Genomic DNA, 14,171 nt, shown 5'->3' on the forward strand with positions numbered 1-14,171 from the left:
CACATTCACTACCATATTCATTATTTTTATACCCACTTTTTCTTCTCCCCTATCTTTATTATACCTAAATTTAATCAATTTTTCCATTAATAAAGCTATCATTATTATTCTAGATGAATTAGAAGTACTCAGTGCCCTCAAGACTATATGACCAAACAAAACTCTTGGATGCAATGATATATCCTCTTTCTTCGACAAATCCTAATTTGGAAAGATCTCATAGCATATATTTAGGAATTTTCTTCACCTTGGTTACCTAGTAAAAGAATTTAACCATAACACTATCACCTTAATCCAAAAAACATCCACATTAGAGAAGTTTTGACATTATAGACTCACCTTTTTATGTAATGTTAGCTATAAATTATTGCCAAAATTCTTGCTAATTGATTTAAACCACATTTAGATCATATTATTTCCTCTTATTAATAAATTTTTATCCTTAATTGATGTATATAAGAGAATATTATTGTCACGTAGGAGCTCTTTCATTCAATGAAAAGGAAAAAATCGATGATTTTCGATTAAATATGATATGAGCAAGACCTATAGAATTGAACAGGTTTTTCTAAACCTAGTACTAACTCTTCTTTGTTTCCCCTAAAAGTCATTCAACTTTTCTCACAGTATTATTCGGCGGTCTCAAATCAAATTCTCATTAATGAACTCCATACTAAAGGTAATTTACCTCAACAAGGATTAAGGCAAGAGATCCATTCTCTTCATATCTCTTTATACTATGCACAGATGTGTTACCTCTAAGGCTCCAAGTTGCTGAGCATCACCAATATATTTAGGGGCTTCGACTCAACAAGGAAGCCCTATTTGTTTCTCATATACTCTATGTAGATGACCTCGTGCTATTTAAATGGCTAATGATTCCAATATCAAACACTTTATTTAATTGCTAAAGACATACTATTTGTGGTAGGAACAAATAATTAACTATAAGAAGTTATATATTTTTTTTGCTGTAATATCACTTATTGTACTCAATGATAATTTATCCTATATGACTGGTATACATAAAAAGAGGAGCCATCTAGGGATCTCACTAGTCCAGATAGGAAATCAACAAAACTTTTCTATTTTCGTTTAGAAAAACTAAGGGCTAAGTTATAAACCTATAAAATAACCTCTTTGTCATATACAATAAGGATAATTTTAACGAAGGCCATATTACTATCTCAACCAATATATATTATGTCTCTATTTAAACTTTTGATATTATTCTTCATAAATTAATTCAAATCGTTCACAATTTTTGATGGGGATATGTGGACACCCAACAATATGGATACTACCTAGTTAGTTGGAGTAATCTTATAATACCTAAAAGTCATAAGGGTTTCACTTTAAAAGATCTTGAGTCCTTTAATCTTGCACTTTTACTAAGTTAACATGGTTATTTCTCCAAAATCCCAACCAATTATAGGTTCATGTTTTATATCAAAAGTATCGATCTTTGTTCCAGTATACCCTAAACCATAAGACTCTGTTTTACAAAGGGATCTTTACTAATAAGGACGTTTTGAATTTTTAGATTTCTAAAGTTAGATGGTCAAGACTTACCTGATGCAGGAGGGTATGGGAAGGATCGAAACTACTACTGAAAACCCACTCAAAATATGCAATATCAAAACAATAACCACCTAGGATAAAACTCATCCCTTTAATTGAATCTACAATCCTAAAAAAAAAAATCGAAAACAAAGACTACGAAAAATAAACAAAGAAAGAAAAAACGTCATGGACTTATCAATAAGTTGATCCCCGATCCTTGGGTTAACAAGACTTCTGAAAACTCATATTTTCCGAAGAACTTGAAGAAACTAATTTTACCAAAATGATAAAAGAAAGAAAAGTTGAAACTCTCAAGAATTCTCTCAAATTTATTCTCAAAAGTTTGTTTTACATCCTAGGAGTAAAGGTCTATTTATAGCATTTTTCGGGCAATTTAGATGAGTACAAAAATGTAACAGCCTCGGTAATTCATAATGGAATTTGTATTATAAATATCAAATGCGGAAGCGAAGTCAAAATTTGAATAACATCCCTTACACCAAAACCAAAAACGTGCTCACAAAATATAAAAGATCAAACTACCTAAGGGAGAAAACTTGAAAGTAAAAACTACGAATGTGACTATGGAGTCTTTAGGCGTCCCCTTCGTCGTCCTCATGCGGAACCGGCTCGGGAACGATGTCCTCTTGATCTGAAATGATTAAATAAGGAATGAGCTACACTAGCCCAGTAAAGACATCACGATATCTCACTGTCACGGAGGTAAAGGTGGGTAGAAAACACAAAAAGACCAATGGAGCATAATTTACAACAAATCCTTTTATCGATAATAAAATCTTTACCATTCACTTACCTCGGTGAAATTCATAAAACAATATATGAAAGCAATAACATCATCATCATCATGAAAACATATATATGAACTGTATAACATAATACCTATCACACTTTTCGTAATTCAATCGTTAACAACATATTTTTCTAATTCACCAGCCCACTAGTATCCATGGGGATCCATAGGGGTCTCGCTACCAATTAATGCTTAACACTTGAAATCATATTCCAGGGCCGTCCCCATACCCCGTCCGGTATGGGCGCCAAACCATAGACCTCATTACCCCGTCCGGTATGAGGGTGAAACGGGCCGTCCCCATACCCCGTCCGGTATGGGCGCCAAAACAATAAACCTCATTACCCCGTCCGGTATGAGGGTGAAACGGGCCGTCCCCATACCCCGTCCGGTATGGGCGCCAAAACACATAAGATCTCCATACCCCGTCCGGTATGGGAGACCACAATCCCGGTAGGGTTCCCTACGGACCCGGTCCGTCCACCATCTCCCAGGATATCTAGTCAGGCTGAACACGTTATACAATTTCCATTCACATAATCTTTCATTCTCCTTTTTCCTTAGTCAGCATTATCAATCACATACAAACAAGCAAAACGATAATTTATGCCAAATAGACAACATACAGCATCAATATCCCGGTCATTCAATCCATAATCAATAAAACAGTAAAATATGCACACGAAACTATAAAATGAAACATCGAACCTCATGCTGCATTTAAAACTGTAAAACAGGCCAAATAACAGTTAACCGACAAACACACTAGACTCGGGCTCCATTAGCGACCTTAAGCAATTTCACACATTCGTTGATTAATGAAATACCGTTTTATCACTTATTGAACTTTAAAACTGTGATAGGAAATAGGGTGAGGGGTCCTTACTCGTTTCGGGGTCTGAACACGGCTTCACAGTGCGCTTGCAGGCTGTCCCTAATTTTTTCTGAATTTTCCTCGGAGAACTGAAATGCACTACTGGTACCTGCACGTGTTCCAAAAAAATCCCAAATTAGGCCCAGGGCCCCTTTCGGCCCAAATCGCAACTCCGGAACGGCGGCGAGTCGCCTCGGGTTGGCTGTTTTCGGCCGTTTCTGGCCGAATTCGGCCACACTCGCATCGATCCTTGCGAGAAAACAACCCTAGGGCCCTTGGGGGGCCAAAAAATTACGGAAAAATGGAGCTTACCGGCGGCGACGCTCTCGGGTTCGGCGGTTCTCCGGCGAGGTTTGTGTTTTGGTGATTCGGCTCCAGTCAACCTGTAGAGAAAAGAATGGTGATCACGGTGATATAAAAATTGCATCAAACGGAGGCCGGGAAGGGCCTCATCGGAGGCAAAAACCGAGAAGGGGCGCGGCGGCGCCGCTGGGCTTCGGCCGTGTATTCCGGCCGTTTGGCCAGGATTTTTGCTCCGATTTGGCCACAGGAGGAATCAGCGTGGAAAAACGAGTCGGGGGTACGAAATTTACCTCGATCGGCGGTCGGAAGTTCCTCCGGTGCGGCGGCGGGTGGCGGCGGCCGGCTTCTGGTTCGTCTTCTCCGGCGAGCGGCAGGCGGCTAGGGTTTGTGGTCTGGTGTGGGGGTTCTATTTATAACCTCTTGCCTTTTGATCTCAGCCGTCCATTTTGATTTAATCTGGGCCGTCCGTTTTTGATTAAATCTGGGCCGTCCGTGCGTTTAAATCTGAGCCGTCCGATCGCACGCTTGATCTGGGCCGTCCGATCGCGCCCATGCGGATCGCCAACGTGGCCCTTTTTGGAACGACGTAGTTTTGCCACGTGGTGAGTCCCGGTTGGCCGGGACTGCTGACCGGACCTGCTGATGTGGCTGCTGACGTGGCTTTTTTTTTTTCTCTCGGTCCGGGCGCTACAAAAAATCTTGAGATAATTAATAAAATATTAATCTAGATAAAATTTTATCTTAATTTAGGATAATTACAAAATAAAGTAATTATTTTATCCTAAATAAATTAATTAAATAATCTTAAGGGATAGATTTATATTAAAATAATAATTAAAATAAAATCCATATTTATCTTGTATGAAATTCATTAAAAAAAATGTGAAAATTAATTTTAAAACATGGGGTATTTAAAAAGTGGGTCTCAAACCTTCTTAAAAGGTTTTAAAATAAAATAAAGATTAAATAATATTTTAAAATAAAAGAAAAGAGGGATCGGCCAGTTGGGCTACCCAAATGGGCCGAGCCGGTCGATCCGTACGAGTTGTGCGGGAAAAAGTCCGCAAGAGTTGCAGGCTAGCAGCTTGGGCCTTTTTGCTGGGTCATCTGCGCGGCCATTCGTACAAGATGTGTGGGTTCAGCCCTTGGGCCTGCGCGCACGCGGTTGGTTTCGTGCGAGCCTAGAGGGTCGCTTGTGTGGGCTCCTCCGAGCGCTCGTGCGCACGGTCCATGCATGTTCGAGGGTCGTGCAGGCTGGGCCGCATGTCCTTGGGCTGTGTGGGCTGGACCGCATGTTCGGTGCACGTGCGAGCCTCCTTACTCGGGCATGGGCTCTCTTACAATTCTTCGAGTCCATTAATCGTACTTGGGCCTCTAGCCTTCTGGCTTGGACGAACTTGGCCCATCTCTCAAAATAATTCCTATTAGGAAAGCGTTCAGGGATGAAAATTGATACAAGATTGTATCTTTGAAACTAATTTTGGATTGTCTAGGATCACATCATTACCATTCATTCGTACATGAATCATTAGATCCCTCATCTTCCATTCCTAATTCCACTACGCAAATGAACATAATAGTTACTATGGTTCACAACTTTATTGACTCATAAACACATAGTTGGAATAAAATGAGGGTCGTATGATAATATCCAATATACTATGTTACTATGATTTTAAATATTCTCTTTTTTGGCTTAACTCGAGCTCCTAATCATTAGAGATAGAGATACATGTCCTCGAAGACTGTCAGATAAGGTTGTCACTTAATTAGTCCAAAGCTTAAATAGCTACTAGCGAGTTTACTCACTGACAGCTATGACAGAAAGTAAAAATAATTCCCTGATATAAGCTTTTTTGGTTGCAAATCCTATATCATTCTCTACCTAGCTTTTTTGTCATTATAATATGTTATCTTCTCTATTTTTTTTTTGTTATTTGGTAATAAACAAACTGACATAGTAGAACATTTACTTTTAGAATGCTTATTAACCAAAGTACTCTAGCTTCTCCATCATTGGGTTTTGAATTATCCTTTCTTCCTAAATTATTGTTCTAAGAGTGCGTAACAATGTTACTAGTAGATGAAACAAAATAACTGTCTCTAAGGCAACTAGATCAATAAATTTTATATCTATGATAGAATCAATGCAAGTTTAAAAGAAAAAAAAAATTATATTATAACAGCTGCGAATAAATCGAAATTATAACAACCATGAGAACATTTTAGAAAACTAAATTAAATATGAAAAATTAAAAATTAGGGATTTAGGGAGCTAAATGAAGAAAAATTAAAATTTTGGTTCCTTCTGTAATTAAAAATGATCAAAATAAATAAAATATACAAAAACGGGGCTTGAGTGAAATTTTAGGAAATTGTGACACCTCAGTAGGTGAGGTGTCAAAATAAGCCAATCAAAGGATGCCATTTAGACCACGCAGATCACATAGGTAGGTAGACATGTGAGATCTATCTGATCTAACAATCAGGAATCATAGAGAAAAACACAGCCATGACCATGAGATGGAGATAAAACAACCCAAATGAAGGGATGTAGTTAGCCCAGGATAATCTTTTTTATTTATAAAAATTATATAAATAATTTATTTTATTTTATTTCAATTTAATTTTAGTGAATTTTTTAGAAAAGTAGATTATGAATGAAATTAAAATTAATTTTGGGGAGAATGGGTGAAATTTTGAATTCGGTGGGTGTTTTTGAAAGAAAAATTGAAAACATGAGGTTAAATCGCAAGAAGAAAAAGTTTAGCTATGTGGGATGACTCAGTCAGCAACCCAACCAAACCAGAGCACGCTACGCGGTTGGCAAGCTTACATCGACACCATGCAGGAAGCCACGCGAGCGATCCGCGTGTTTGGCAATCCGATGGTCTAGACCTCATCCCGCGCACATGAACGACCTAGATCTATTCCCTCTTTAGACGCGAATGGACAGATAAGATGGATCATAATGGACGGTTCGTGTTCGTCCACGCCATCAGCCTAAACGAAAAATCATCGAACAGTCATTCTCACTCCACGTCGACACAAACGGACAACCTGGATCGAAGAGGAGATGAGTATTTAAACTCTTCTTCAAAGGAGAACCTAACCCTAGCCACCCAGCTCTTACTAGAAAAGAAGAACCAGACGCTGGAGAAGGAGGTCAACCCCCAGCTGCCACTGCACCGGAGCCACCACCGACCACCAAAAAAGGTAAAATTTTTCTCTCCCCGCTTTAAATTCAATTATGAGTCTCCTTGTGGCTATATCAATGCAAAAGGGATGACGGGTGAGCTAAAAACTATGGCCAAAGCCCGACGGAGCCACGGCGGCCAAAACCCTAAACCCTCTTCGATGACCTCCTTCCCATTTCTCGTTTCACATGATTCTTTGACCATTATATTCACCGTATCTTTCTGGTGCAGGTTAGCCGAGGAAGAATCCCAACCGCGAAGGAGAACTACGGAGGTGCCACACCCAAAGACCCCCGCTGGTAGGTTTTGTTTTTTTTTTTTATTTTTCTGGCCAATTGAAGCTTCCTAATGTGTTTTTCACAAGGATACGTGTAAAATTAGTCAAAACTGACTAAGTCAAGGTAAACCTCCGATGTGGGCGGCGGAGCCGGCATCGGAGCATGGCGACGACGCCATGATAGAACCCTAAAATTGGCCGAAAGGATTTTTAACACCGATTTTGAATTTTAGGAGTATTTTTGGGTACGTGACTAGTATTTTAATTTATGTAGGAAAAATTAGAGAAATACGAGACCCGTTAGGATGCATAGTAGATAGTACGACGTTTTAAAATACTGATTCATGTAAGAATCACTCACCCTACTCCCTGTTATGGTAAAATGAGGCTTAATAATTAAATATCTTGTGTTTGTAAAAAATCAAAAAATCCCTAAAAATAATTACAGATCATTAGTGGAGTTGAAAATTGATTAGTATATGATTACCCTAACTCGTCTATGTTACCTATTTATTTTTCTGTATTACCTAAATTGCTCATTGTTCCACCGTGTAATTTAAATTATTACTTTTAAATTACTTTCTCATTTATTGATTACTTAATCGTAATTTTTATCTGATTGACTATTTGAAATAAAGTCCCTAATTATGTTCTTAATTTTTAAGGTATGAAATTGTATTATTTGCTTAAACGTCGTTTGATTGATCTGTGAATATAAAATAAGATGTTGGTATATGATTGTGGTTGTTTTGTTGATGGAGATTTATTTATGAAAAGCTTACTGGACACCTTAGGAAAGAGTGAAAGGATCCAGTACATAGAAAACCCTACTGTAGACATTATTTCAATTGGACGAGGATAAGAAGTCCTATACTGGAAGAATTTAGAAGATTTGGTTCACTCTCATACCAGACGGAGTATTGAGGCAATGTTGTGTTTGGAGTCCATTATCGGACGGGGTATAGGGACGGCCCGGTTAATTAACAAATCTATATATTGGGTTCACGAGTAGAGAAATATCTCTATGAACCCCCAGATGTATCAGTAGGCAGGGAATGAGGTGAGTTTATTGTTATTGTTCATGTAAATGTATCATAAGAATGATATTCGAATTTATTGTCTTAATAGATCGTTTTTTGAAAACTCGCAACAGTAAGTATGAAATAAACGATTTTCTTTATGTTAAATGTTTTACTCAAATTAAGGATTCCATTAGTTGTTTTATGATTTTTACAAACTTTTAGTTTTTTGTCTCAGTAATTAGCGTGATATTTTTACTGGACTAGTGTAACTCACTTTTTTATTAATTATTTCATATTAAGAACAAGATTTAGATCCTGATCAGTATGAGGGTTGTGAGTAGATTAACCTTCTAAACCCCATCAAGTGCTAATGGAGGTTAACCTCTAGGACATTTATTTAATTATTTTAAATCACTTATTTATTTCTATTTACGAACTGCTTTAAAAAGGACATTCCCATATCCCTATTAGGCGTTCCAATTTACTATATAAAGAATATAAATCCTAACATTACTGTTTGCTTCTGCATTTAAAATACAAATTCATGTCCTTTAATTTCCGGGCCTTTACAAGGGGTGCGATGAATGGCCCAGATCTTTTGAAAGAAGATTGAATAGTTGGGGGGAAGTGTATATAAGGAAACTTGAATAAGTTTTTTCTAGAGACAGAGAGATGCTCGAAAAAGAAAACAGAGGGAGGAGTCTTGGTTGCTGGGCCCAAGAAAGGGAGAGAGAGATGGCGATCGAAAGAGGGAAGCGAGATGGTGGTTGGGGGAAGAAAGCCGTGCAACCTGTGTGACACGATAATCAAGAAAGAGAAAAGGTGGTATCATATGGCAAGAAGAGAAGAGACTTTAGGGCCAAAGAAAAAGAAGAAGATAAAGATGAAGATGAAGATGAAGATGAAGAAAAAGATGATGATGATGATGAAGGGAGGTGCATGCGAGTTGACAAAAGAAGCAATAACGACGTGATCGCAGGTGATCAAAACCCGAGGAAGTGTCGAATCTGTGTGAATATGCAGATTCGTGCATGATAAAAGAAGAAAACTAGCATGGTGGATCAATGGGGTGGGAATCTGAGAGCGTCGTGTCTAGTAGAGAGAGGAAGAGGAATGAGTATAGTGGTTTGACATAGATCCATTCCAGATCTAAGCTCGCTACTGTCGGTGGTGAGTTCCGAAAAAAGTGCAATAGCACATAGTGGTACCGATATTGGTATGTGCGATAGCTCATCGTGATTTCGATGACATCCATGCAGTGATGTTTGTGTTGGCGCGTGGTATCTTTAGCCAAAAGGGACTGCATGTCCAAGGTAAAATTAATTTCTCTTTTGTTTCATATTGTTTACAAGATTATTCATCATTAATAACACGTGTATTATATTTGTGAATAAGAAAAATATTCAGCTGGTAGTCAAGATTTAGAGACGACCATATCTTGAATTAATAAGGATTCCGACACCTTTCTAATTAAACTATAGGTAAGAATTGAATTAATGTTCTATACAGAGTATATTATTTTTATGTATGTGGATATATGTATAAGTAATATTTTATAACATGTGTGTGTGTGTAGTTGTATAAAATTATGTGTGTATATGTACATATAAGTAAGTTTTGTGTGTGTATATATATGCAGATACGTTATTTAGTGTGTGCATTTAAATATATGTGTGTACATGTATAATCTTTATGTGTCTAACTATATATTATGTGTATATGTATATGTGTGAGGGTATATATCCGTATAGTATTATATGTGTGTGTATTTGTATGTATATACATATGTTGTATGTGTGTGAAATGTGTAACCAGTGTGTGTACATGTGGAATCCGAGTACAATGCATTGTTGTGTGATCTGAAACAGATGTATGATGCACTGTATTTGTTGTGTGATCTGGTATAGTTGCGTGGAAAATCTGAGCATCTTGTACTTGTTATGTGATCTAGTATAGGATGATTTGTGAAGTGGTTTGAAGTGTGTGGCACTAATGTGCATGATGATATTATGTATTGTGTGTGTGTTAATATATTATTTTGTAAGAGTGCATATGTGTAACTAGATGTTGTATGCATGCTTGTTTCAATTGTATATGTAGGAATTAGGAATCTAAGTTAATATGAATGTTAAGTTTTGAAATAAACATTAATAAAACACTTAATTTGTTAGTCGTGAATCAAGAATGAGAAGGTGCATGTGTGACTTAAATTCAATGAGTAATGTGGTTAACCTGCACATGAATCGAGAAGGATAGATATTTATGAGTGTTTAGGTCACCTAACAAAGTATTGTCGTGGCAAATATGAGATTTGTGTATGTTATCTATATGATGGGGATCCTCACTTCTCCTCAATAATAATATAACAACATCATGTGATGTAACCCTAAATAAGCTTTAAAAGACTAAATACTGAGATATGTGAACCCGTGTATATGTGTGCTTAGGAATAAGACTTTAGAAATGATATGTGAACGTGTGTTGATGTTTTATCATGTATTTTTTTTATGAAGTTTTGTTTGATATTTTCTTTAGTTTATAAATTTTTATTATGTTTTACATATTTTGTGTGAATGTGTGTATGTAAGTTTTCGTTATAAAATCATCTTTCTTACTAAACTCGTGAAAGTTACTCTAATTCACACCTGATTCTAGATCTAGGAAGATCAAGAGGAAGTCATAATCAATAAGAAACACTAAAAGAAACCTTTTAACTTTTTGGATTTAAATTTATACGGTAAATAGGAATTTCTTTAAGTTTAGCATTTTGCAATTAATTTTGCAATGTCTCACATATTTTAGTATGTAATTATTATTCTATTACAAAATATGTGTAATAATATATAGTATTTACATGTTCATTAGTTTTATTAATTATAAATAGTTTGTAACGTCCGTACCTACCGATATTGGGATCAGACTGTTACATATATGCACAATAATGGCATAGACATATTCTATCCATCTATCAATATCAACAACTATTACTACTATAACTGAGATAGGAAGTAAATTGCGACATATATTAGCAAATACAAAGCATTAGTCCTTACATTGCCTTTACAACAATCTTGACATATTATAGATTTATTCTCTATGTGGTTCTATAAATTACAGACCAACTCCAAATGTCAATCTTCTCTTTGCATCACCTGACACCTCAAGTAACCCTAGTAGAGGCTCGTGAAAGTATAACCACACATCTATATATGTTCGGATTTTCTTGAGCCTATTTATATGGTGACTTGAGACTATGTGAGACATTTTTGACTGGAAACTTAGCCAAATTTTCTAGTGTATCTTTTGTTAATAAATTAGGCCAAGGTGATGCTCTAAGTTTAAAACCTTTTGAATGGGTCGTTAAGAATCTATTTAGTCCCGATTAGCCTATCAGTTTCTTAGGTGGGGTTTAGCATTACATGTACCGGCCCCGTAAATATTAAAATGAAATGAGTATTTAAATATATCAAATGCGGAAGCGAGATCAAAATTTCAGTTAACATCCCTTACACGAAAAACCAGAAACGTACTTAAAATATAAAAGATTAAACTAACTAAGAGAGAAACTCGAAAATAAAACTATGAGTATGACTACAGAGTCTCTAGGTATCCCCTTCGTCGTCCTCCTGCGGAACGGGCTCGGGAACCATGTCTTCCTGATCTGAAATGGTTAAATAAGGAGTGAGCTACACTAGCCCAGTAAGAACATCACGATATCTCACCGTCACGGAGGTAAAGGTGGGTAGAAAAACACAAAAAGACCAATGGAGCATAATTTACAATAAACTCGTTTATTAACATGAAAACCTTTACCATCCACTTACCTTGGTGGAATTTATGAAAACAATATGAGAAAAACAATAACATCATCATAATCATTGAATAATCTAAGCTGTAAAACATAACACTTATCACGCCTCTTGTAATTCAATCATTGTACAACATATCCTTTTTTCTCATTTACCAGCCTACTAGTATCCGTGGGGGTCCATAGGGGTTCCGCTACCCGTTAACCTTTAACATTCATAATCAGTTTCCAGGGCCGTCCCCATACCCCGTCCGGTATGGGCGCCAAAACCATGAACCTCAATACCCCGTCCGGTATGAGGGTGAAACGGGCCGTCCCCATACCCCGTCCGGTATGGGCGCCAAAACCATAAACCTCAATACCCCGTCCGGTATGAGGGTGAAACGGGCCGTCCCCATACCCCGTCCGGTATGGGCGCCAAAACCATAAGATCTCCATACCCCGTCCGGCATGTGAGACCACAATCCCGGTAGGGTTCCCTACGGACCCGGTCCGTCCACCATCTCCCAGGATATCTAGTCAGGCTGACCCCCATAATACAATTATCAGTCTATACAATCTTTCATTTTCCTTTTCCTCAATCAACATCATCAATTCACATTTAAACAAGCAAATCGTAATTCATACCAACAGACAACATACAATATCAGTTTTTCAGTCATTCAACCCATAATTAATAAAAACGTAGTACATGCACACAAATCTGTAAAATGAACACATCAAACCTCACTTTGCATTTAAAGCTGTAAACAGGCCAAATAACAGTACATCATCAATCACACTAGACTCAGGCTCCATTAGCAACCTTCAGCAATTTCACACATGCGTTAATTCAAGAAATACCGTTTTATCATTTTGAACTTTAATACCGTGATAGGAAATAGGGTGAGGGGTCCTTACTTGTTTTCGAGATCCGAATACGATTCACAGTGCGCCTGCAGGCTGTCCCTAATTTTCCCTGAATTTTTCCCGGGGAACTGAAACACACTAACAGTACCTGCACGTGTTCCAAAAAAAATTCAAATTAGGCCCAGGGCCTCTTTCGGCCCAAATCGCAACTCCGGCACGGCGGCTCCGCCGTGCTCCGGCGACGGCGCCGCCGCTGGCGGCGGCGAGTCGCCTCGGGTTGACTGTTTTCGGCCGTTTTCGGCCGAATTCGGCCACACTCGCATTGGTCCTTGTCAGAAAACAACCCTAGGGCCCTCGGGGGGCCAAAAAATCACGGAAAAACGGAGCTTACCGGCGGCGGCGCTCTCGGGTGCAGCGGCTCTCCGGCGAGGTTCGTGTTTTGGTGATTCGGCTCCGGTCAACCTGTAGAGAAAAGAATGGTGATCACGGTGATATAAAAATTGCATCGAACGGAGGCCGGGAAGGGCCTCGTCGGAGGCAAAAACCGAGAGGGGGCGCGGCGGCGCCGCTGGGCTTCGGCCGCGTATTCCGGCCGTTTGGCCGGGATTTCGGCTTCGATTTGGCCATAGGAGGAATCAGTGGGGAAAAACGAGTCGGGGGTATGAAATTTACCTCGATCGGCGGTCGGAAATTTCCCCGGTGCGGCGGCGAGTGGCGGCGGGTGGCGGCGGTCGGCCTCTGGTTCGTCTTCTCCGGCGAGCGGCTGGCGGCTAGGGTTTGTGGTCTGGTGTGGGGGTTCTATTTATAACCCCTTGCCTTTTGATCACAGCCGTTCATTTTGTTTTAATCTGGGCCGTTCGTTTTTGATTGAATCTGGGCCGTCCGTGCGATTGAATCTGGGCCGTCCGATCGCGTGATTGATCTGGGCCGTCGGATCGCACCCACGCGGATCGCCAACGTGGCTCCTTTTGGAGTGACGCGGTCTTGCCACGTGGCAGGCCCTGGTTGGCCGGGACTGCTGACGTGGCTGTTGACGCGGCTGCTGACGTGGCCCCCCCCCCCTTTTTTTTTTTTTTTTTTTTTTTTTTTTTTTTTTTTCCTCCTCCTTTCCGGGTGCTACATTACATGTCAAGGTCAAGTGTTGTAAATATTTATTATTTAAGTTTTAGTATATACTATCAAGTTTTAAAAACAAAGTCTAACCTAATCAACTTTTTTAGTATTATTTTTTCAACAATTCCACACGTCAATCTTACATTATTGAAAAATTACAAAGATAAACATTTTTAACAATATATTTTGTACTTTCTTTTTTTTTTAAAAAAAAAAAAAGATTTTATCTTTCTTGCTCATTTATTTATTTTAAATTTTTAATAAAACATAAAAGTAGGTGCAATAATTATTGAGTTTGCTAGTTAAATAATTACCTGAATTTTGAATGTTAAACCGTGGCTACAAAATTTTATA

This window comes from Carica papaya, chromosome 7 (assembly GCF_054855325.1).
Source record: "Carica papaya isolate Zhongbai chromosome 7, ASM5485532v1, whole genome shotgun sequence".
Lineage (NCBI taxonomy): Eukaryota > Viridiplantae > Streptophyta > Magnoliopsida > Brassicales > Caricaceae > Carica > Carica papaya.